Source organism: Phascolarctos cinereus, unplaced genomic scaffold (genome assembly GCF_003287225.1).
Source record: "Phascolarctos cinereus isolate Bilbo 61053 unplaced genomic scaffold, phaCin_HiC Scaffold_8;HRSCAF=390, whole genome shotgun sequence".
NCBI classification, from domain to species: domain Eukaryota; kingdom Metazoa; phylum Chordata; class Mammalia; order Diprotodontia; family Phascolarctidae; genus Phascolarctos; species Phascolarctos cinereus.
This window is the reverse complement of record NW_027556291.1, coordinates 33,509,579-33,535,187: the sequence shown is the minus strand read 5'-3', so window position 1 is coordinate 33,535,187 and position 25,609 is coordinate 33,509,579.

The following is a 25,609-nucleotide window of genomic DNA, read 5'->3' as shown; positions in this document are numbered from 1 at the left end:
GTACCTGACATTTTGTAGTGAAATAATCCTACTCCTATCGTCATGTATCCAGAGCATAATTTGGTGTTTTGATGCAGAGTAAACTACTGTGATACATTTTATACAACTAGGTGGTGTAGTGAGTAGTGCTGAATTTGGGGTTCAAATCCTGCCTCCGACCCATACTAGCCATGTGCTAATTTGTAAGTCACTTAACCTCTCTGTGCCTCAGTTTCCTCATCTATAAAATAGGGATTCTAAGAGCACTGACCTTCCCTGAGATGTTGTGAAGATCAAAAGAGATAATATTCATGAAGTGCTTTTTGAACCTCAAAGTGCTACATAAATAGTAGCATTACTACTACTACTACTACTACTACTACTACTACTACTACTACTACTACTACTACTGCTGCTGCTGCTGCCGCCACTGCTACTACTACTACTACTACTACTATTACTACTTTTCAGATTGAAATGAATGCCTTGAATTAATCTTAAATTTGAACAGAATAAAGCATCATTTTGGGCTATAATTGAGAAATTTCACAAAAGAGATTTGAAAGGACTCTATCTACTATATTCTGTATCTTCTAAAATAATTGTACCTCATACGACAGACTGCTGAGTTCTGAATTCTTGGCCATGACATCGTCTATCACCACTGTCATGACAGTTCACATTTCTATACAGCTTTCAAGCTTACAAGAACAATTTCATCCAAACAAACCTAGGAGGCAGATCAGCACAATTGCAGTTGTTGTTTTCCCTATTTTACAGATGGGAACACTGAGGCTCCCAAGGGGAGCAATGTCCAATAGCAAGTAAGTGGAGAAGCGTGGATTTGACTTGACTTTCTTGCTCCCCTCTACAGTGGACTGACTGCTTTTCATATATCACAAGTACCCTGTTTGTGGTGTGTGGCTGGAATATGCTTTGCAATAAGATCCCCTGAACTCCAGGTCACTGCTCAATTCTAGAAAGGAAGTTTGTCATACTTTGTTCATTTGTTACTTTGCTGTCTCATATGTATGCTTGCTGACACAAGATCTATGTGTGCAATCAGTCCCAGTTCATCTAAATGCATTTTTTTTCTTTTTTTTTTTTGCATTTGCTGCCTGGACTAATTTTTTATATATGTTTTATTAAGTTGGAGACATTTTTTCCAGTTAATGATATCTATCTTGAAAGTGATGAACGGTGTACTGGGGCAATGTTCGTTTGCATCATTAACCATTAGAAACAGTTAGAGAGGAATTATAGAGTAATCCCTCATCATGCTTAGCACAAAGTGTTTTTCTCGAAAATGAGCAATCTAATGATAATCACATTTTATAGATGCAAACAATTTCACATTTCTTATGAAAACAATCTGTGTTCAAAAATCATTATTGTGCTAGTTTAATAAGCCGTTGCACTAAATTGTCTGGAAATCTGCTGGGGGTAGGATGATGAATTTCAATGGAGCACTGGGCAGAAGTCATGCCTCTGGGCTGGAAGGGGATGTTTGGAGCAATGCCCTCGACCTGAAGTCTATTTTTTTCACAAAATGCTTTCGTATCCATGTTCTCTCTCTGATTGTATGTTTTTCATGTGTCATGACCTCATGACACATGGATAATTTCAGAATGGACGTGTATTCTCTCTGCCCAGAAGGGCAACATGGGGTGGCGGAGAGAATGCTAGCCTTGGCATCAGGGACATCTGCTCTGAATCTTGCCTCTGAAAACCACTAGGTGTGTGATCTTGGGCAAGTCACTTCTCTGGGCCTCATTTTCTTCATCTGTAAAATATGGAGGTTTGACTAGGTTACTTAGTGGTTGAGTTCTTCCTGTGCCAGTGAAATCATAATTCCCTGATTAATTACTACTAATTATTAGTACAACTGGCATTTATATAGTTGTTTTTAAAGTTTTCAATGTACTTTCCATTCATCATCACACTTGAGTCTTAAGGGAGGTAATGTAGGTATTAGGGAGGGTCACTTGACCTCTGACTTCATTAGGAGAAGGAACTCTCAGGTGAGGAAACTCCCTCTGCCAGGGCAGGGCAATATCTTAGGGACACCTAGGTTAAAGTTTAAGAGAAGTTGCCTAGGACATTGAGAGGTTGAATGACTTGTCCAGGGTCATACAGCCAGAGGCCAGATTTGAGCCCTGCCTGTGAGGCTAATTCTCCGCTATGCCATGCTACCTCTTCTACAGTATTATTATCCATGTTTTACAGATAAATAAACTGAGGCTCTGTGAGGTTAAGTGAATTGCCTGCATCACATAGCTACTGAGTATCAGTGTAAGGCTACGTATTTACATACATACGTATACATAGTATATATGTTTATATTTTTGCATACACATACTTATGGAAGGTAGCATTGTAAGATATTCCAGATCCTTTCTAATTTGTCAATTCTGTGCATCTGGGCTGGCCTTTGTAGTGTTCTGGAGCTCAGTGTTATCTGTGAATGGAAGCATTTCCCAGTCAGTCATCAAGCATTGATTAAGAACTTACTATGTGCCGATATTGTGCCCAGCTCTGGGAATACAGAGAAGGATAAATGCAGGCACCAATAACTGGAGCCGTAAAATAGATCCTGTGAAGTTCCTGGAAGGTAATCTCGGGGGTGGGGTGGGGTCAACTGAGTACGGCCTAGTGCCAAAGGTGGCATTCGAGCTGAGGCTCCAAAGAAGCCAGGGAAGCCAGGAAGCAGAGGTAAGGAAGAGGTTCACTCCAGGCAAGAGGAAATAGGGAGTCCCAAGTATGGAGTTGATGAGGAATAGATAGAAGGTCAGTGTTTAGGGACGCTGGGCCTCCTTTTTTTTCCCTTTTTTTAAATATAAATTTATTTATTTTTAGTTTTCAACATTCACTTCCACAAGTTTTTGAATTCCAAATTTCTCACCCCTCCCCCCACCCCAAGATGGCATGCATTCTGAATACCCCTTCCCCTAGTCTGCCTTCTCTTCTATCTCTCTCCCCTCCCTTCTCTTATTCCCTTCCCTTTCTATTTTCCTGTAGAGCAGGATAGACTTCTGTACCCCATTTCTTGTATTTCTTATTTCCCAGTTGCATGTGAAAACATTTTTTTTAAAACATGTGTTTTTAAAACTTTGAGTTCCAAATTTTTTCCCTTCCTCCCTCCCCACCCACCCTCATTGAAAAGACAAGCAACCCAATATAGGCCATACGTGTACAGCCATGCAAAACACTTCCATAGTAGACATGTTGTGAAAAACTAGCTCTATTTCCCTTAATCCTATCCTGCCCTCCCATTTATTCTATTCTTTCTTTTGACCCTGTCGCTCCTCAGAAGTATTTGCTTCTGATTACCCTCTTTCCCAGTCTGCCCTCCTCTCTATCATCCCGCTGTTCTCTTGTCCCCTTTTCCCCTTATTTTCCTGTAGGGTAAGACAGATTTCCATACCCAATTGAATGTGTATGTTATTCTCTCCTTAAGCCAAATCCTATGAGAATAAGATTCCCTCATTCCCTCTCACCTTCCCCTGTTTCCCCTCCACTGTGAGAGACTTTTCTTTTCTGTTTTTTTTTTTGTGAGATAATTTACCCCATTCTACCTCTCCCTTTCTTCTTCTCCTAGTATAATCCTCTCTCATCCCTTAATTTTATTCTCCAGATATGACCCCTTCATCTTCAACTCACCCTGTGCCCTGTATCTATCTATATATACATATATATAATTTTTTTTCTTCAACTACCCTAATACTGACGAAGTTCTCATAAGTTGCAAATATCATCTTTCCATGCAGGAATGTAAACAGTTCAATCTTAATAAGTCTCTTATGATTTCTCTTTCCTGTTTACCTCTTCATGTTCCACTTGAGTCCTGTATTTGAAAGTCAAATTTTCTGTTTAGCTCTGGTCTTTTCATCAGGAATGCTTGAAAGTCCTCTATTTCACTGAATAACCATTTTTTCCCCTGAAGGATTATACTCAGTTTTGCTGGGTAGGTGATTCTTGGTTGTAATCCTATCTCCTTTGCCCTCCAGAATATTATATTCCATGCCCTGTGGTCCTTTAATGTAGAAGCTGCTAAATCTTGTGTTATCCTGATTGTGTTTCCACAGTACTTGAATTGTTTCCTTCTGGCAGCTTGTAATATTTTCTCCTTGACCTGGGAACTCTGGAATTTGGCTATAATATTCCTAGGAGTTTTCCTTTGGGGATCTCTTTCAGGAGGAGATCTGTGGATTCTTTCAATTTCTATTTTGCCCTCTGGTTCTACTATATCAGGGCAGTTTTCCTTGATAATTTCTTGAAAGATGATGTCTAGGCTCTTTTTTTTGTGACTATCTTTCAGATAGTCCAATAATTTTTAAATTCTCTCTCCTGGATCTATTTTCCAGGTCAGTTGTTTTTCCAATGAGATATTTCACATTGTTTTCTAATTTTTCATTCTTTTGGATTTGTTTTACAGTGTCTTGATTTCTCATAAAGTCACTGTCTTCCAATTGCTCTATCCTAATTTTTAAGGAAGTATTTTCTTCAGTAATCTTTTGGACTTCCTTTTCCATTTGGCCAATTTTTCTTTTTAGGGCATTTTTCTCCTCATTGGCTTTTTGGACCTCTTTTGCCATTTGGGTTAGGCTGTTTTTTAAGGTGTTATTTTCTTCAGTATTTTTTTGGGTCTCCTTTAGCAAGCTGTTGACTTGTTTTTCATGATTTTCTTGCATCACTCATTTTCTTTCCCAGTTTTTCCTCTACTTCCCTTACTTGCTTCTCAAAATCCCTTTTGAGCTCTTCCAAGGCCTGGGACTAATTCATATTTTTCTTGGAGGCTTTGGATGTAGGAGCTTTGACTTTGTTGTCTTCTTCTGGTTGTATATTTTGATCTTCTTTTTCACCAAAGTAAGATAATATAGTCTGACTCTTTTTGCACTGCTTGCTCATGATCCCGGCCAATTACTTGAGTTTTAAACTCTTTGTTAAGGTAAGAGTCTGCTTCCAATGTGGAGAGTGTATTGTCCCAAGCTTCAGGGGTTTGTATAGCTGTTTTCAGAGATACTTGTAGGGACCTGTAAATTTTCAGTTCTTGCAAGGTGGTATGATAAGGGGCGAGGTGTTTACTCCTTTCCTGGCCTGTGACCACAAGTACTCCTTTCTGTCCTGTAACTGTGAGGAGGGGTTCCTCTCTACAGCCACTACAAGCTCCACCTCGCCAGCGCTCCTCCTCACCCCAGCACTGCCGCCCAGAACTGTGACCCAGATCCAAACAGGGGCAAAGCAAGAGATTCCTGCCTCAGCACTGGCAATGAGATCCCTGCAATCCCTCTCTGATCAGCCACTGGATTCCCCCTCAGTCTGTGGGCCGGAATCTCGGGAAGCAGCTGCCCCCCCCCCGGGCCAGGCTCTTGGGGAATGGAGCTGAGACCCCACCTTCCTCTCTGACCACCGACAGAAGCAGACTTTTCCCACTGACCTTCTAATTTGTCTTTGGCATTGGTGGATTGAGGAGTCTGGAAACCTCCACAGCTGCCTGCGATTCAGTCCTCTGAGGCCTGCTCCAGGTTTGCTGTGGCCTGTGTGCCCACACTGCGCTGCGCTACGCTCCCAGCCTGGAGTGATACACCTTTCTGATCAATCATCCAGGTTGTCTTGGGCTGGAAATTTGTTTCACTCTGTCTTTTTGTGGGTTCTGCTGCTTCAGAATTTGTTTAGAGCCATTTTTTATGAGTATTTGGAGGGGTTTGGGGGAGAGCTTAAGCAAGTCACTGCTTTCACTCTGCCATCTTGGCTCCACCCCACTGGTCCTCCTTGGACAGTGGCAAATGCCCCAGGTGACCTGAACTCTTCCTACTTTTAAGTCTCACTTGATATTGCTATTCAGTTGGGTTATTGAGCAAAGTTTTGTTGTGCTTATCATAGAATCTTCTTGTCTGTTGATAAATTAACTTTTGAAAATAGACAGAAGACCCATAGACCCAAGACCATGTGCCTCTCTCCTGTCAGTTCTGTTATGCTCATGTCTCTGATATGATAGCAAAAAATAGAACAGAGCTGATTTATATTTTTATGCTTAGAAAATCTTTTGCTCTGTCAAGGTTGTGTTTAAATGCAACCTCATCCTTATGCTATGAGGGAAAAAAATGATTGCTTTGGGACTGCTGACCTTCACCCTCTTGGGCGCCTTCCTCTGGTTGCACTTTGGGTAATTCATATCAATCATAATGGAATGTCTCCCTTCAGAAATGGGGAGAAGGAGGAGGGGATAACTCTTAGAACAGAGGAGCTGGAGAGATAGGAAGAGATTTGGGTATGTGGAGGATCCATAAAATGAGGAGAAGGGTGACCTCTAGAATAGGAGGACTGAAATGGGTAGAGGTTTGAGGGGAAGAGGGTGGTAAGGTTTAGGGCAGGTTCCCCACCTCTGGTATAGGGAGTCCCCTAAAGTGAGAGGATTTGGAGGACTAGGTTTGAGGAGGGGACATTTTTTTAGGAGAGGGACCCTAGGAAGTAATTGGAGGGAGAGATTAATTTTAGCAATAATATCTGATATTTATAATAATAGCTAGCATTTGTGTGGCACTGTGAGGTTTATAGCTTTATATGTTATGTCATCTGATCCTCACAGTAATTCTGTGAAGAAGGTGGTATTATTATGCTTATTTTACAGATGAGGAAACTGAGGGACAGAGGGGTTAAGTGACTTGCCAGGGATCACACGGCTAAGTGCCATAGGCAGAAAATATAACACTGAGCTTCCTTACTTTAAGTCCAGCATACTACGTACTGTGCCACCTAGCTGCCTTGTACAGGGCTTGTTGTTACAGCGTATTGATAGCGCAGTATATTGGAAAGAGAGCTAGATGTAGATTTGAATTCTGACCCTGCCAATTACAAGGAGTGTGGCAGACCTTGAGCAAATCAGTTAATCTAGCCAGGCCTAAATTTCCTCATCTGTGCGGTGAGGGAGGCAGACCAGATGACCTCAAAGTCCTCCCAAAACTTTAGCTATGATTTTATGACCTCAAGAAATATTTGGGACCAGTGGTTGATATGGTCAACATGGGCTCCGTAAGATGGTTGTGAGAACCTAAGTAGGTATTTTCCTCCTCAGACTCCAGGAACAGTAATCTATAACATGGTCTCTATTTTATTGGAGCATAATGCATGAATGTATAAAAATATTAAATGCCTAGGTTTTGTGGCTAGACACATCAGTATGAAAAAAGTCTACCGTGGAACTCCTTTGAACACTCTTGGATCTTCTGTCACTGATACCTGGGTAGTCCCCGAGTTGAATTTCACCACGAGGGTCCTAGGGCCTATTTTTGTCCCCACCCCCTCTCCCTGACCATTTTCCTCCATCTCTTACTGCTTTGGAAGGAGCAATAGGAGTAACAGAGGATTTTGCTTGTGAAACAAACAAAAAACGCAAAGCATATAAAGATATGTCCAGGTCTATTTTGTTTACAAATGCTTTCCTCACAACAGCCTTGTGAGGGAGCTAGTGCACATATGATTGTTCCCATTTTACAGATCAGAAAACTAACTCAGAGAAATAAAATACTTTGTCTCAGTTAATCAATGTGAAAGCTATGACCTGCATCCATGTCTTCCAGTTGCAAGTCCAAGGCTCTTCCCATGACTCCATTTGACTTCTTAAGTCGATATTGAAATTTCCTTGCCTTGTCAACTTATCAGGATCCTGACTCCCCCATTCCACTAGTCTTTAGAATGAGCCTTGATGGAGGTGTATATCATTTTTATACTCCTCTACTCTTGTATCATTAGTACAGTCATTTTAAATCTATTTATTAGATTAAAAATAGGCATCAACAATCATTCTCTGAATGTTAATAAAATCACTACACTTGCACATTTGTAGTTTCTTAATACTTAAAACACCCTACTCATTAGCTAGCACATATGCACTAGAATGATGATAGCTACCATTTATTGAGTGTTTTAAGTTTGAAAAATACTTTATGCATGTTAAGTCATTGGATTTAGACATTAAAATACATTTGACAGTGCTCACTCTGTACCCTGTAAGTTGCTAAGCATATGTATGTGTACATATAGGTTTTGTGTGTGTGTGTGTGTGTGTGTATGTATATATAAATACACACACACGTCCAATTGCAAGTAAAAACAATTTTACATTTTTTAAAATTTTGATTTCCAAACTTTCTCCCTCTCACCTTCGCTCCCTTACCCCCTCATTGAGAAGGCAAGCATTTGATATAGGTTATATATGTACAGTCATGCAAAACATATTTCCATATTAGTCATGTTGTGAATGAAAATACAGACAAAAAAACCCAAGAAAAATAAAGGAAGTAAAAAATAGTCTGCTTCAATCTGCATTCAGACTTCATCTGTCCTTTCTCTGGAGGTGGAGAGCATTTTTCATCATAAGTCCTTTAGAATTGTCTTAGATCATTGTGTTGCTGAGAATAGCTAAGTCATTCACAGTTGGTCATCACACAGTGTTGCTGTTACTGTGTACAGTGTTCTTCTGGTTCTCCTCGCTTCACTTTGTATCAGTTCATGTAAGTCTTCCCAGGCTGTTCTGAAAGTATCCTGCTCCTCATTTCTTATAGCACGATAGCATTCCCTCACAATTATATACCACAACTTGTTCAGCCATTCCCTGATTGGTGGGCATTCCCTCAATTTCCAACTTTTGCCACCACAAAAAGAGCTGCTAAATATTTTTGTGCATATAGGTCCTTTTCCTTTTTTTAAATTTTTTGATCTCTTTGGAATACAGACCTAGTAGTGGTATTGCTGGGTCAAAGAATATACAAACAATTTTATAGCCTTTTGGGTATAGTTCCAAATTGCTTTCCAGAATGACTGAGTTCATAACTCCACCAACAGTGCATTAGTGCCCCAGTTTAATTTTGGTTTCAGGTTGGTTTGCCTGTCTTAAGTCTCTCTCCAGTCCAGTCCATCCTTCACTCAGCTATCAAAGACATCTTCCCCTAGGGGCAGCAAGGTGGCACAAGTGGATAGAGCACTGGCCCTGGAGTCAGGAGGACCTGAGGTAATCCCGATTGCCTCACCCGCCCCCCCCCAAAAAAGACATCTTCCCAAAGCACAGGTCTGACTATGTCACCTCCTCCCTCCAGTCTATAAATTCTGCTACTGTTGTTGTTCAGTCGTTTCTGATTCTCCATGACCCTATTTGGGGTTTTCTTGGTAAAGATACTGGAGGGTTTCCCATTTCCTTCTCCAGCTCATTTTACAGATGAAGAAACTGAGGCAAACAGGGTGAAGTGACTTGCCCAGGGTCACACAGCTAGTAAGTATATGAGGTCAGATTTGAATTTGGAAAGATGAGTCTTCCTGACTCCAGGCCCAGCACTCTATCCACTGTTCCATCTAGCTAGCTGCCCAATAAACTCTAGTAGCTCCCTAATACCTATAGGATCAATTACAAGCCCTCCTGTTTGGTTTTAAAAGCCCTTCATAACCTGACTCCTTCCTAAATTTTTAGTTTTCTTCTATCTTCCCACCCTAGTCCCCAACATATTCTGTGATCCAAGGACATAGGCCTTGTTGCTGTTCCTCACACAAGGCCCTTATTTCCCAACTCTGCCTTTTCACTGGCTCTCCCTCATGCCCCAGATTCTCTTCTTCCTTTCTGCCTCCTGATTTTCTTTCAGGCCCAGCTATAATTCCATAGTCTCCAAGAAGCCCTTCTTTGTGCGCACTGCTGCTAATCCTCTCCCCTCTCGGATTACCTGCCATCTATGCTGTCTGTATCCTCTGCGTCCATAGTTGTTTTCATGTTGTCTCCTCCATTAGAATGGGAGCTCTTTGGCAGCAGGGATTGGGGTTTTGCCCTTCTTTGTGTTCCCATCATTTTGTGCAGTTGCCTAGAACATGGCAACTTCTAAATAAATGCTTGTGGACTGGCTTACTATAGCAGCTGGTTGGCAGCTGATGGTGGGGGTAGGACTGTCAGGCCCCTTTCCCCCCCCTCAGTGATGGCCATGGGGGCTAAGTAGAAACCTGACCCATTGTGGGGGGGGGGGAATAGCACATTATTATTATTATTGTTGTTGTTGTTGTTGTCGTTGTTAGCATAACAAGAAAGAAAATGCGACTAACTAGTAGGTGTGGGAAGGAGGTGGTAGTGAAAGAGGTAAGAAGGTTGTAACTGTGGGGAATAGCACTGAGAACATAACAACAGCTAACTCGAGCTATTGTATAAAAGCAATAAGAAGAAATTCACCACTGGTGTTTGAAGCCTGCCCCTAATCATACAGCCTTGGAGCAGCTTTTGGAGAAGATTGAAGGTGCTAGATTGCTGGCATGATAGACCACTTATCTATGTTCCAGTGGGGTTTCAATATCCCTGGGTCCCTTTCTCCCTTCCTCTCTCTCTTCTTCCTTCTCTCCCTCTCTCTTTCTCCTTCTTTCTTTCTTTCCTGCTTTCTCTCTCCCTTCCTTTCTCTTGTTCTATTGATGCCTTTTGTTTTATGTCATGGTAATTTCTGTATATAATGTGTACTGCCCCTCTCCAGCCCTGCGCCACTCTCATATGCCTTCCAGCGTAACAAAAAAAGACATTAAAACAAACCCAACCGACATATATAGACAAAGCCTGGCAGTGTATGTAACATTCTGGTAACCCTGGGTAGCTCTTGCTACATGTCTGTGGAAATGTCTTTCCTCTTCTCTTTAGGTACTTCCTTGGTTGAAATGGGTGGTAGGTAGGAAGGGCATGCTTTTGAGCATAAAGAACTCCAAGGTTTAACCATTTACTCCACTGCCTCTACCCCCAGTTTCCCTGTGTTTAAAGTGAGAAACTACAGAGGATGATGCTAATGCTCCCGAGCCAAACCACATCCTAGAAGATGGGAGGCGGGAGAGGTGGGGGGATAGGGAGAAACTCATCAAATCATTCTTGCCATGTCTCGGGCCTGTTGTTGCTGTCCTTGAGTCATTCAGTCCTGTCCAATTCTTTGTGATCCCATGGACCATAGCATACCAGACTCTTCTATCCTCTGCTATCTCCTGAAGTCTGTCAAAGCCCATGTTCATTTGTTTCCATGACACTATCTTTCCATCTCATTCTCTGCCTTCAATCTTTCCCAACATTAGGGTTTTTTCCAATGAGTCCTGTCTTCTCATTATGTGGCCAAAATATTTAAGCTTTCAGCTTCAGTATTTGACTTTCCAGTGGATAGCCTAAATCAGTTTCTTTAAGTATTGCCTTGATTTGATCTCCTTGCTGTCCAAGGGACTCTCAAAGGTCTTCTCTAGCACTATACTTCTAAAGTGTCCATTCTGTGGCTCTCAGCTTTCCTTATAGTCCAATGCTCACAGCCATATATTGCTACTGGAAAAACCATAGCTTTGATTACGTGGGCCTTTGTTGGCAAGGTGATGTCTCTTCCTTTTAATGTGCCTGTCCAGATTTGCCATAGCTTGCCTTCCAAGGATCAAATGTCTTTTAATTTCATGGCTGCAGTTGCTATCTACAATGATTTTTGAGCCCAAGAATAAAAAATTTGACACGGCTTCCATCTCTTCTCTCTCTATTTGCCAGGAAGTAATGGGACCAGTTGCCAAGATCTTAGTCTTTTTTTATATTAAGCTTCAAGCCAGCTTTTATACTCTCTTCTTTCACTGTCATCAAGAGACTTCTTAATTATTCTTCACTTTCTGCCATCACAGTGGTGTTGTCTGCATATCTGAGATTGTTGATATGTCTCCTAGCAACCTTAAGCCTTTGATTTATCCAATATGGGATTTTGTTATTCTGTACATAAGTTAAATAAATGAGTTGACGATATACCGCCTTATGCTCCTTTTTCCAATCTTAAACCAATCAATTATTCCATGTTCAGTTCTAATTGTTGCTTCTTAGCCCACATACACCTTCGTCAGGAGACAAGTAAGATGATCACTTTGAGAACTTGTCACATTTTGTTGCAATCCACACAGTCAAAGGCTTTAGTGTAGTCAATGAAGCAGAAGTAGAATGTTTTTCTGGAACTCCCTTATTTTTTCCATAATCCAGCAAATGTTGGCAATTTGGTCTCTAGTTCCTCCGCCTCTTTGAAAACCAGCCTGCTCTTCTGGTAATTTTTGGTTCACATGTTGCTGAAGCCTAGCTTGTAGAACCTTAAGCATAACCTTGCTCATATATGAAATGAATACAATTGTTAGGTAATTTGAACATTCCTTGGCATTGCCCTTTTTAGGATTGAGATGTAAACTGATCTTTTCCAATCCAGCGGCCACTATCAAGTTTTCCAAATTTGGTGGCATATTGAGTGCAGCACTCTAACAGCATCATCTTTTAGGGTTTTAAATAGCTCGGCTAGAATTCTGTTACTTCCACTAGCCTATTGTTTGCAATGCTTCCTGAGGCCCACTTGACTTCATTTTCCAGGATGTTTGTTTCTAGATCATTAACCACACCATTGTGGTTATCAGTGATGTTAAAATCTTTCTTGTATAGTTCTTTTGTGTATTCTTGCCATCTCTTTTTAATCTCTTCTGCTTCTGTTAAGTGCCTGTCATTCTTGCAATGTCCTGGCCCTAGCAGACCCCCAAATCCTGCTCCTTTGATTCCAGTGCTTCTGAGTCATCATCAGTCTGAGGCAAACATTCTTTTCACTTGCTACCTATCAACGCACTTTGATCCCTCCCTACCCTAGACCTATTCCTTCACAATCTCTATCTTCATCTCCCCTCTCAATTCATAATATCCTCTGGAATCTGTGCCCTGTTTTTGACACACTCCTCTCCATTCTAGATCTCTGCACCTTATGTGCTTTTCCTCTTCTAGTACTCATAGAAACTTCTGGCCCTTCAGAAGACACAGGATCTCTGGCCTACCTCTCTATGGAGGGTTGTTCCTTCTGTCATTGAGCCAGGATGAATAGTCTATCATTTTCTTTTTTCCTGTCATCATTTTCATCCCCCCCCCCATTATCATCAGCCTGAAACTGATCCTCCTTTGGAGTTCAGTGTAGAGTTTCATAACCTGGGGGGGGGCGGTCTGTGAACTTTCTTTAAAAAAATTTTTTTGATGATTGTATTTCAATATAACCAATTTCCTTTGTAATTTTTTGTGTTTTATGCATTTAACAACATGATTCTGAGAAAGGATCTGTAGGCTTCACTAGACTGTTCAAGTCGACTAGGGCATGCAAAAAATGGTTCAGAACCCCTGATTTATGCCAGCCACTCTAGATTAATATGACTGTAATATGCTACCCTTCCAAGTTAGTCTTTCTCTTCTCTCCAGGAGGGCCCATAATCTTTCTCTCTACCTCTACCACTACCCTCATGCTTGGAGATTTCAGTATACATGTTAATTCCTCCTCATCCATTTTTCCAGTTCATCAGTCTCCTTGACTCCCATGACATACAGTCCCTCCACACCAGCCCCCCACAGGATTGTCATAATAACATCTATGTTACAGCATTGTTTTAAGGATCAAAATGAGTTTAAAAATGTAAAACGCTATGCAAATCTTAAAGTGCTATGTAAGTGGTAGGTATTATTATTATTATTATTATTGACAAAGCAGTATTAATCATATTGTCTTCATGGGGCTTATACTTGAACACAAGTATAAGGCAGAAATGAAATGATGTATGTGAAGTGCTTTGTAACTTTTAAGAGGCTGCATAAATTCCTGATATTATATTATTCACTATTTAATAATAATAATAATAGTTCTGAAAACTTCCCTCTCCTTTTGGACATCAGAAATTGAAGGACTTTGAAAGATTAAGGCACATGAGATAGTCATTCAATCAGTAAGCATTTATTAAGTTTCTACTGCGTGCCAGGCTCTGTGCTGTCCTAGGTACATTGTGCTATACTATATCCCAGCATTAAAGAGAAAAAGAAAGGTAGAAACAGCCCCTGCCCCTTCAGGTGCTCTCATTCTAATGGAGATGGTAGAAGTGGGAAGCCATAGGATCAAGGGCATAGACATCCTTGGTTAGGATGTTCTTTTATTTTTTAATATGTCATAATTAAAAGAAACTGAGTAAAATATATTGAGAGTGTTTTAAGTTGTAAATTGTTCTTCTATTTATGCTGTCCATTTTGAAGGCCGTGATATACTGGGGCAACATTAGTTTGCATTGCAAACCATTACGATGGAAGTTAGCAAAGTATTACATAGCAATCCCTGTGGTTGTTAGAAGAAAGTATTATTTTAAATAAAGGGGGTAATTAAATCCTACAACTATTCTTAAACACCAACAATTTCATATGCTTGTACTTCTTTACCAGGATTGTTTCATCTAAGTAGTTCTATGTAGGAATGAAAATAGGAGGAGATATGAGGTGGCCTTTTCTGGTAGGTATTACAAACCAAGGCTGTATCTAGCAAGGGCTGTTAGAGCCCCTGCTTTGGCTGAACGCAGCTTAGCGATGCTTTGGTTTTCTCCTCACTAAATTGACTGGACTGAGAAAGCTCTCTTGGCATCCTGGAGATGTTGCCAAAGTGTAATTTTTGGAATAACATTCCAAAGTGACCTGCTGCCTACATGCCAAAGTTTTCCAAAGCAGTGAGGGACCCATGGAATCACAGGATCTCAGGGGCCATCTAGTCCAGCCTGAACCTGAGCTTGGACCAGAATCTCCTTTACCACATCCCTGACAGACAGGCATCTGGTTGTCACTTACCCCCCAGGGATTTCACCCCATTGTATTTCAGTATTTCAAATGGATTTGGGATTTCATCAATGTGGGTATTTTCTGCATTAGTCACCCATGACTTCTCTATCTGTGTGATACATGCTCATGGTCTTCCATGGATGCTGTACAAATCAGAATGCTAGAGACTTTTTTGTCGATGTCCTTCTTAAAATATAGCCCCCAGAACTAAACACAATAACTCGAGATGTGTTCTGACAAGAGCAGAGTACAGAGGGACTGTCATTTTCCTATTCCTGGAAGCACTGCCTGTCTTAATGCAGCCAAAGAACACATTAACTTTTTTAGAGGCTGCCATGCTCATTCATATTGAGCTTCCATTCCACTAAAACCTCTGGATCTTTTTCAGACAAGCTATTATCTAATCATATCTCTCCCGACCTGTATTTGCTAAGTTGATTTTTTGAACCAAAGTATAAGACTTTACATTTCTCTGTTGATTTTCCTATTGTTAGATTCAGGCCAATGCTCGACCTTGCCCAGTTCTTTTTGGATCTTGGCTCTGCTATCCATTGTGTTAGTGATACCTCCCAGCCTTGACATCTACACATTTGATGAGCATGCCATCTTTGCATTCATCCAGGTAATTGATAAAAATGTTAAACAGATCAGAGGCAAGCTCATTCAAAACATCTGACCATATAATCCTTAAAGCACAATCACCTCATATTGCCTAAGAATAGATGATAGTTCTAGGTAACTGAAGAAACTGGTTAAGGGCTGCCGTCTTTACAGTTCCTCAGGTGGGTTTTTGATTGGATCAGAAAATTTTGGAATACACAAGTCTGGGTTATTATATGCTCCCAGTTTCATGAAAAAACATTCGAAGCAGTCTAGGTCTACCCCAGTCCTGGTATCCTGAAATGGATTCTTCAAGTCTGAAACTGCAGAATATCTTTATTAGTTGATTTGTACCCAGAGTTTTCCATTGGTACCTCCTCCTCATATAAATTCCAGTTATCATTGAGGTAGTAGTGTAGTACTGTAAAAAGAACTTCTGATTCTGGAGTCAGAAGACATGAATTCGAATTATGGTCCTTCTCTTTAGTATCTGTATGACCTTGGGTAAGTCATATAACTATTCTATGCCTCAGTTTCCTTCTTTCCAAAATGAGGAGGCTGGACTCTAAGTTCTGATCCTCTGATCTCTTTTGTTTCAGGTAACTTTGTAAAAGGGTACTCATGTTGGCCAGAGTTTGTAGAATTGTTCAAGAGGTTACATGAATGGTCAATTAAATAATCCATGCTCTAAGGACATAAAGAAAAAAAAAGGTGTGGAATTTCCACTCTAGTAACACACACAAATATAGGTATATAGAAAATAGGGAAAAGATAATTTAGGAGGCACTAGGTGCTGGAGAGGGGAAGGGGGAGAAGATCAGGAAAGGCTTTATGTAGAAGGTGACAATTGAGGCCTTTGTCAAATGTATATTGTGCATTAAAATTGTTTGAGACCGAAATGCTATTGGGTCTTCTCTCCAGTACTGAAGGGTTACTACAGGATTGTATCATTTGTAAATGTTGCTTTGAAAATTCAATTAAAGCATATTAACAAGATCTCCTGTTTAGCAATGATTCCCTTTAAAAATATGTAGGCAGACTTTTTAATTGTAATCAAGTGGGGGTGTTTTACTACCAGTGCCCTCTACTGATCCTGCGATTTGTCTATCAATATACTAAATATTGGAAGTTGCTGACTAGAGGGAAATGACCTCAGAGGGTAATAATGTTAGGGAAATTGCATTGTGAGTCTTTTTTTTTTTCTGCTTAAAGGCTATGAATTTTTAAGTGATTTTTTTTTTTTGAAGCTTGATGATTGGTCCAGTGACTTGAGCTTTCTTGGCAGAAGAGGCATGTACTTTCAGGTAGTGCTGCACTGGTCCTCTAAGAGCATAGCTGGGATTTTCTGTTGACATTGTTGGTTTCATCGTCTCCTAGCAAATTCATCCAGTGTGAGGGCTTCAAAGTCAGTACATATTTGCATTACTGGCTAAAACAAACAATCATCCAGGAAGAAAGCAGTATACTACCTTCCAACCCAGAAATATTGGGAGAAAACGTTAACTGGCTTGGATTCACAGGCCCATTGATTGGATTGTGAAAGAATCCTATTTATGACATTATTCAGTGGAGAGTGAACTTTTGGCAGCTTTCTAAGAGAAGTTCCTGATATAAAATATGCCATTTTTCTTTTCATTCTAAATTACAGCCTGGTTTCTTTACCTCAGTTCCTAAGACAGCAAAATAAAAGGGAAATAAATAGAGAAGGTAGAGAGAGCTCTAGATAGAAACAACAGAAGAAAGCTTGTTTGGTGAGTGATATGTCCCTTCAAGGTCCTTGTTGAAATAGAACTGGTAAAATCTGCTTTGAATTCACTTTTCTCTACCGAGTCATGTGGAAGGCTCTCCAAGTTGAATTTTTAGTGAAATTAACTGGGAAAAAAAAATGACAAACTCATGGACCTGGTCCTGATTAAGACCTCCTCTTTTTCTCCCTGTTCTAATGAGGGACTTAAGCAAATGAATGGTGTCTGCCTGAGGACTCCCAGAATACCAGTTGTCACCCACACCAGCAGAGACTTTCGACAGCCTTGTGTGACAAGTAATAGAGGATCTTTCAGTTGAGAGACTGGAGAGTTATGGTACAGCTCCCTCACAGAGGATCACAGATCTCAAGCTGGAAAGGGCCTTAGAAATCATCTAGTCCTGTCATTTTACAGATGAGGAGTCTGAGGGGGAGAGAAGTAAAATGATTTGCCCAAGGTCACACAGGGAGAATCAAGGGACAAACTTGGGTCCTGTGACTCCAAATCACGTACCCGTTTCACTCCCCCATGTTGCCTAGCTAAATGCGTAAGTAAATTAACTGGGAAGAAACGTGTATGACCTTGGGAAATCAATTCACTTCCCTGGGCCTCAGTTTCATCATATGTAAAATGAAGGAACTCGATGACCTCTGAGGTCACTTCCGGCATTCGATCAATGATCCTAACTCGTATGTTGTTATTGTTGTTGTTCGTCCTTCATTTTCAAAGAGGACCAATGACATCATGGAGTGATGTCTTGACTTGCTTGTGAATTGAATTTCAGTGAGGCAGAGCTACAGAAAGTCATCAGCCTCACTGTCTCTTCCAGAGTCATTGGAGTCCAGTGGCAGGACAAAAGTTAAGGATGCAGTGGGTGACCTGGTGTCAAGGGGAAAGGGAGAACAAGATCTGTGGTCAAGGTATTTGACTCTGAAGTGTGTGATCCCCACCTCTGCAACTGCTAAGGGCCCTCCCTCCCAAATGACTTTGTGGTTAATTACTTTTTATTTATTTATATTTATTCTCTTTATAAAATACATATGTGTATTCTGTATATATCTACTTGCTTTGTTTCCTATTAAGATTTGTGTCCCTTGAGAATAGAATTGTTTCATTCTTTGTACTTGTGTCCCCAATGCCTAGCACAGAGTTGGTACACAGTAGGTACTTAATAAATGCCAATTGATTGATTTGTGACGGTAATTCTCCTAAAGCTATGAAATGGTGCTATATACCCCTTTCCCTTCCCACAATAGTAGATAAGTACTGGGCTTGTAGTGATAATAGCAGTAGTAATAGTAGCAACCAAATGACTAGCTAACATTTCTGCAGTGCTTAGGATTCACAAAGAACTTTACACTCAATCCCATTTGATCTTCTTGGGTGACCGTTCTAACTTGTATTTACTCATTCTCAATAACCATGTGACCTTGGACAAATCACTTCTACTCCCTAGGCCACAAGATCCTCTGGAAAATGAATGAGTTGAACTTGATAGAACCTCTATAATCTGCATGCAGTGGAAATCTATGCCTCTTAAGTTCCCAGTCAAGCTCCTTTGTGGCCAGGGGTTTCGGAGAAATAATGAAGAGCCCTGGAGAGGTTGCTCTACTACTTGTCTCATAAGGAGAATTTGCTGCTTCTCCCCTTTGTGGTAAAAACATGTCCAGTGACAGCGGGAAGGCAGTGTCAACAGAGAGGGGTTGGGGCCTGGTGTGGTACCAGAGGGAGCAGTGTAGCCAGCTCAGGAAGGGGGAGGAATGCTTGGGGCTCCTTCCTGGGAACCACAGAGCCAGATTCAAGAAGGTACTGCAGAAGCAGGGGAAGGAACAGGGGACAGCAGAGAGCAGAGCTCCAAAACATCTACTCATTTTCCAGATAGTACGGGGCTCCACTAGATCTTGAGGTCTAGAATGGAAAGATGGCTTGATTTGGGGCCCAAAGTCTGAGTTCAAATCCAGCTCCACCACTTGCTAGCTATGTGTACTTTATTTTTTTAAAAATTTCTATTAATTAATTTAGTTTAGTTTTCAACATTCACTTCCACAAGATTTTGAGTTCCAATTTTTCTCCCCTAACCCAAGATGGTGTGCATTCTGATTACCCCTTCCCCTAATCTGCCTTCCCTTCTATCACCCCCTCTTCTCTTATCCCCTTCCCCTTCTATTTTCCCGTAGGGCATGATAGATTTCTATACCCCATTGCCTGTCTATCTTATTTCCCAGTTGCATGTAAAAACAATTTTTAACATTTGTTTTTAAAACTTTGGGTTCCAAATTCTCTCTCTTCCTCCCTCCTCACCTACCCTCATTGAAAAGGCAAGCAACTCAATATAGGTTATACATGTGTATTCACACAAAACACCTCCATAATAGTCATGCTGTGAAAAACAAACTATATTTTCCTCCATCCTATCCCACCCTCATTTATTCTATTCTCTTTGATCCTGTCCCTCCTCAAAAGTGTTTGCTTCTGATTACCCCCTCCCCCAATCTGCCCTCTCTTCTATCATCCTACCCTCTTATCCCCTTCCCTCCTATTTTCCTGTAGGGTAAGATAGATTTCCATACCCAATTAGGTGTGTATGTTATTCCCTCCTTAAACCAAATCCAATGATAGTAAAATTCATTCATTCCCTCTCACTTCCCCCCTCTTCCCCTCCACTGTAAAAGTGTTTTCTTGTCTCTTGTGTGTGAGATAATATACCCCATTCTGCCTCTCCCTTTCTCCTTCTCCCAGTACAATCCTTTCTCTCACCCCTTAATTTTATTTTATAGATATCATCCCTTCATCTTCAAATCACCTTGTACTCTCTCTCTCTCTCTCTCTCTCTCTCTCTCTCTCTCTCTCTCTCTCTCTCTCTCTCTCTCTCTCTCTCTCTGTCTCTGTCTCTCTCTCTCTCCATATATATATATATATGTATGTATGTATGTATGTATATATGTGTGTGTGTGTGTGTGTGTGTATATATTCCTTCCAACTACCCTAATACTGAGAAGCTATGTGTACTTTAACAAATCTCTTCTACTCCCTGGGCCATAGCTTCCTCATCTGCAAAGTTGAGGGCTTTGGAGTAGATGTGCTCCAAGATTCCTGGCTCTTGCCCCTCCAAAGAGGAACAAGATAAGCTTCCCAGCCACAAGAAATGTATACCTTAGTTGGGAAGATCCTTGAGGGTGCCATAAGGTGAAAGAGACCTGGCAGCCCTCATGAACTTGGCTCACACATTGGCCCAGGCTCAGCCAGAGGCAGGGGCTACCACCACCTCTCCCCTCCATCCTGGGGAAACCCATTCCAAGGCAGGTAGAGCTGGCAGTTGCTCAGATTTCTATAGTCCAGACACAGTTGGAAGAAATAAACTGGGCAAAATCTTTGCTGCTTAAGAAACAGATCAATCACTGTTAACGAGGTCATGAGTTTTTACTGCATTGCTCAGCCCAAAACTTACACAGGCATTAAATGTACTTAAATAGAGACAGTCTGAAATATCAGGAGTTCCTTTTATTTTGAGAAATGTTCCATGGCCAAATAATGAAATCTGGTCTGGATGAAGGGATAGAAAGAAAAGTTCAATGAAATGTTAAATTTTTCCTTCCAGAATATTCTAAATACCCTGTTACTTACTTCCCAATAGCCCCTTGTAATGGATGATAAGGATAAAGCAGAGAACCTTTCCGTCTTATTTTGGACCATAGTTTCAATCTCTTCCAGTGTCCAACCTTCCCTATAGCTGATATCAAGAGAGAACTGACTTCATTTGAAGGGATTGCCTTGAAGGAGCAGAGAAAAGTGAAAAGAAAAAAATGAAACATTGGATCCCAAAAGGTACCTAGGCTAATGTGAATGTGCTGTTTCTTCTATTAGGTTTGACAGGTTTATCTTCCTTGTTTCTACAGCTCTGTCACTTGCATTGTTCACTTTAAACAGGCATATCAATTAGAAGTGACTATAACATTATAATTAAAAGGTTAGGGTTTTGAACTGTAATAATAATAACAATAATAATAATAACAATAACTGGCATTTCTGTAACATGCTTTAAGGCTTACCATGCACTCTACCCACCTCATTTGGGCTTCACAACAATATTGTGGGCCAAGTATGACAGATATTATTTTCTATTATGTATAATATAATATATAATATAATGTAATGTAATGTAATGTAATGTAATGTAATATAATATAATGTTATGTAATATAATGTTATATAATATAATGTTATATAATATGTTATATAATATAATGTTATATAATATGTTATATAATATAATGTTATATAATATACATTATACATTTACATTATATCTCCATTTTACAGATGAGACAACTGAAGCTCAAAAAATAGAATGATTCACCTTTGGTAATGTAGTTAATAAGCATCTATGTGCTGTTTGAACCCAGGTCTTTCTGGCTCCAATTACCTCACTCTATCCATGACACCAGGCTACCTGTGCCTTAGTCTGTAATGAATGTGAAATAAAAAAGACACTATTTTTTAATTTCATTAATCATGGAATCAGAATGCCAGAACTAAAAGAGCCTTGGGATCTATTTTCACACATGGAGAAACTGAGGCCTATCGAGTGGAGGTGACTTTCCAAAAATCACTCACTGAGTTAGCAATAGACGCCATTGTCTGTGAATACAGAAATTGAGATATTAGCTTTTAAATTTGAATGTGTTACTATCAGATGCTTTAATTGGAAGCTTTTCTTAAAAAGTAGTTTCACTAAGACTTTTAATCATTTCACATTACCACCTCCAGCTGGCCCAGTCAGTCGGACTTCACTCTGGTCCAGGCTCTCATTACTTTTTCTAATATTATAGATGGCTTTCCTGTCCTCTCTGTGGTGATTTCATGCTTGATCATTGCCTCTTGAGACTTGTCTGCTTATTAGAAACAGTTGTCAAGGAGCAGAAGGTGATTTAATAAATAAAAGTCACAGTTTGTCAGAATAACTGGGGCAGAAACTTACCACAAACACATTTTGCATGATTGGAAGTCATTAAAAACACAAGTCAGCACAAAATTGATCCTGTTTTGTGAATCTTAAGTAAGCATTTCATTCCAATTTAATGAGACTGCTATTGTTAGGGATTAGGTTTCATTTGTCTATTATGAAAGAGAGACAGAGAGAAACAGAAAGGGGGAGAGAGAGAGAGAGAGAGAGAGAGAGAGAGAGAGAGAGAGAGAGAGAGAGAGAAAGAGAGAATGATGAATGACTATATCTGGAGAGGTAAAAGAAATTCATAAGTAAGAGTATGGATTTCAGTGCTATAATCTTAAGATTATAAGAGAATTTTAGTATAGAGACCATAGAGATTGGCTTTATTCTACTTAGTGGCACTAGGTGGCGCAGTAGGTAAGAGTTCCAGGCCTAGAGACAGAAAGACCTTACTTAATACTCCTCAGAGGCTTACTAGCTGTGTGTCATTGGGTAAGTCATTTAACCTCTCTGTCTACTCAGTTTTCCTATCTGTAAAATGGTAATAATAACCACCTCACTCCGAGGGTTGTTGAGGATCAAATAAGATCATATTTGTAAAGTGCTTATCATAGAGCCTGGCACATAGTAGGTACTTAATAAATGCATGTGTCCTTTAAAAATGAAGCCACTTAAAGTTTTGCTCTTCTGACTTCCCTTCCTGTTTGCTCTCTCTGTTTTCCTGTTGCTTTCTGGACTCCATGTTTTTTGCCAGAGCCTGGTCACTGTGCTTTGACTTCTGATAGTTACTTTTGGTTAATAATCCTACCTTACACTGCCATCTAAGCTAATCAGGTAGGTTCTAAATTTTTTTTTTCTTAATACTTATTTCCACTAAAGCAGATCCTCCAAGTGCCTCTATTAGCACTTTTCAGAGCCTAGTACTTTTTCACATTTTAAAGTAAAAGGTGATATTTCTATTAAAAATATTCTCTAATTCAGGCTTTTCATGATTTGAAAAAGACAACCCTTTCTGTTAACTTGAGTCCATGAAGATTTTTACTGTGTATTTCATGTAAAAATCACTGGAGTCTGAATTTTCAGGTAACCAAGAGCTGTGAGTTGTTGGAACCGTGTAAGTTGAGGAGCATTCTCTTGCACCAACAAGTGTGTTTCTCTTCCAGAAGATCTTTAACCACCTTTCCACAGAGGGGTGTTAGAAGTCTGGAGCTTTAGATAGGTCCCTGAAAGAGGTGGCTCTCACCTTGGGGGATGGGATTGACTGAGTAGCCTCAAACCCTGGGGCTAAGTTCCCTGGGGAAAGGTGTGTGAATAAGTAATAGCCCTCTTCTCCCGCCCCACCCAGCCACGTCTGCTCTCTGAGTGGAGTCCCTTTCTCAGCTCTCCTCTCTCCCTGCCCAGGCTCAGCTCTCAGGGCTCTCATTGGCTGGTCTCCCTGCCAGGGCTCAATCTGTTTCCTTTGAAAGGCCAACTCCAAGGGTGAAGCTTATATCAGGGTGAAGCCCTGATTCAGTCATCCCCTGTTTGGTATTATTGGGAAGACAGGTACACAGGGCAAGAGTCCTTTCACTGTTAACCCTAGATGAAGGTCTCACCTTTTAACCTTGTTAAGTTGACCAGGCTAATGTAGTCATCCCTAACCACCCATATAACTGAGAAGCTGAGGGGAAGGGCCCAAGCTCAGGTCATGCAGCTGGTGTCTAGTCGAGCTGGGCATGGACTCTGTGTCCTCTGTGCCTTCCCCTTCCCCCCATTCTTTGCATTGCCTCTTTTCCCCTTCGCTCTCCTTCTCTGGTTCTGGCTCATTCTCCATTGCCTTTTATGCCTTCCCCATAGACATAGAGCTACATAAGGATTCAACCCTCAACTCACTGAGTAATTATTTCCATGCCTCCTAGGAATTTCAAGGCTTAGCTGAAGTTGATGTTGCATTTAAAGTTTTATGTGGCTTTAGAAATGTCTCCTACCATTCTGTAAATATCTCTTGTTGAAGAGCCCAGAACAAATGACTGTCACTTAGGCTGTTATGGTGATCTCGAGGGGGAGCCTTTGATATAATGGAGAGACCAGAGGCCCAGCTCAGTCACTAAGCAGCTTTGTGACCTTGGGCAAAGCCCCTTCCAGTTCCAAAGGAGACTGGCTTGGACTAGATGAGGCCTCTTGCAGCCCTAAGTCCTGAGATGCTATGACATATTTCCGACCTATATAGAAATCCATCTTGCTTGCAGAGGCCATGTGTCGTAGTGATTATCGAAATGGGACATGCACTAAATAGCTGAACAAGCAGTGGCCGGAGGGGAGCAGCACATATGAATTATGCTCATTTGAGAACCACGCAGTACAGTATTAGCTGAAATGCTTTTGTCAGTGAAGCCTATCTCCTATATAGAAACCAAAGGGCAATGTAAAGTTTTTAGTTTTGCTAAACTCTACCCTATTAAGGAGCAGCATAAACACTGTCAGAGTATGTAACAGTAGGGCACAAATGGCCCCTGTATAATTAGTATGGGTCTTCAGACCAGGGCGAAAAAGAGCAGGGACATCCTTTGCTTAGCTCTTTGCAGAGATGTGAAATTAGGAAATTTTTGCATCTTTGGGGCTGCAGCTCATGAACCATCCTGGGGGATTCTGGGACCTTGGCCACTGTGCAAGAAGCTTTAAGGACTCACAGAAATGGGCTTTCCATGTCCACAGTCTTCCTGCAGGAAGTCACTCTTACCTGTGCTCTGTCTCACTGGACTCCAGCATGCTTCCCAAGGAGAGTGTAAGACAGCAAGGCATCAGTCCTTCATTTTACTGCCTTCTGCCTCCCATCCCCAACTCTCACCCATATCATTCCTAAAAAATGTAAGGCAGCTTGGCTCCCATCTGTGGGAAGGACCTCACCTTAATAACAGCTAGTCAATCAAGTGAATGTATCCAAGGCTTAAAGCAAGGAAGTAAAGGAAATATATTGATGTGTAGCATCCCTATCCTGATCATGCCCTCTTGGCTGTCTGCCATTGCAGATTGGAGAGATGAGCAAAATGTGATAACATATGTAAAGCTTTGCAGACCCTAAAGCAACTGTTATTCTAGAGTAGTTTGGGTTTATCCTGAAGTTGAAGGAATGAATGAAAAAGCATTTATTAATCACTTATTATGTGTCAAGCTCTGGGAAAACAAATAGAAAGCTAAAAATTGACCCTGGAGCTTACATTCAAATAGAGACAACACATAGAGGGCAATGGAAGCCAAGGTTTTGGTGGGGAAAGTTAGAAGGGTGGGGAGTGTAGCCATCAGGGAGTAGACTGACATACCATTTCTAAGAACAGTGGTAGCATGGATTGGATTATGGGTCCAGAACAGAAAAGGGAGTGGGTGGTGTGAGTGGGTGTTTGGGAAATGAAGTGAAGTGAAGTGAAGCATTGCAGAAGCCAGCTCTAAATGTAGTAGGCACAAGCAATAGATAGGACAGAGCTCCCCAGTTGTGAGGAAGGGAAGGAGGGCAGCTAGGTGGTGCAGTGGATAGAGTACCGGCTCCTGGATTCAGGAAGACCTGAGTTCAAATCTGGTCTCAGACACTTGACACTTACTAGCTGTGTGACCCTGGGCAAATCACTTCACCCCATTGCCTCACCAAAAAAAAAAAATTAGGGAAGGAAAGAGTTCAAATTGCCAGCTGGCTTAGGATCACCTGTCTGACTTGGCTTCTACCTCTGGCAATAGATTTTC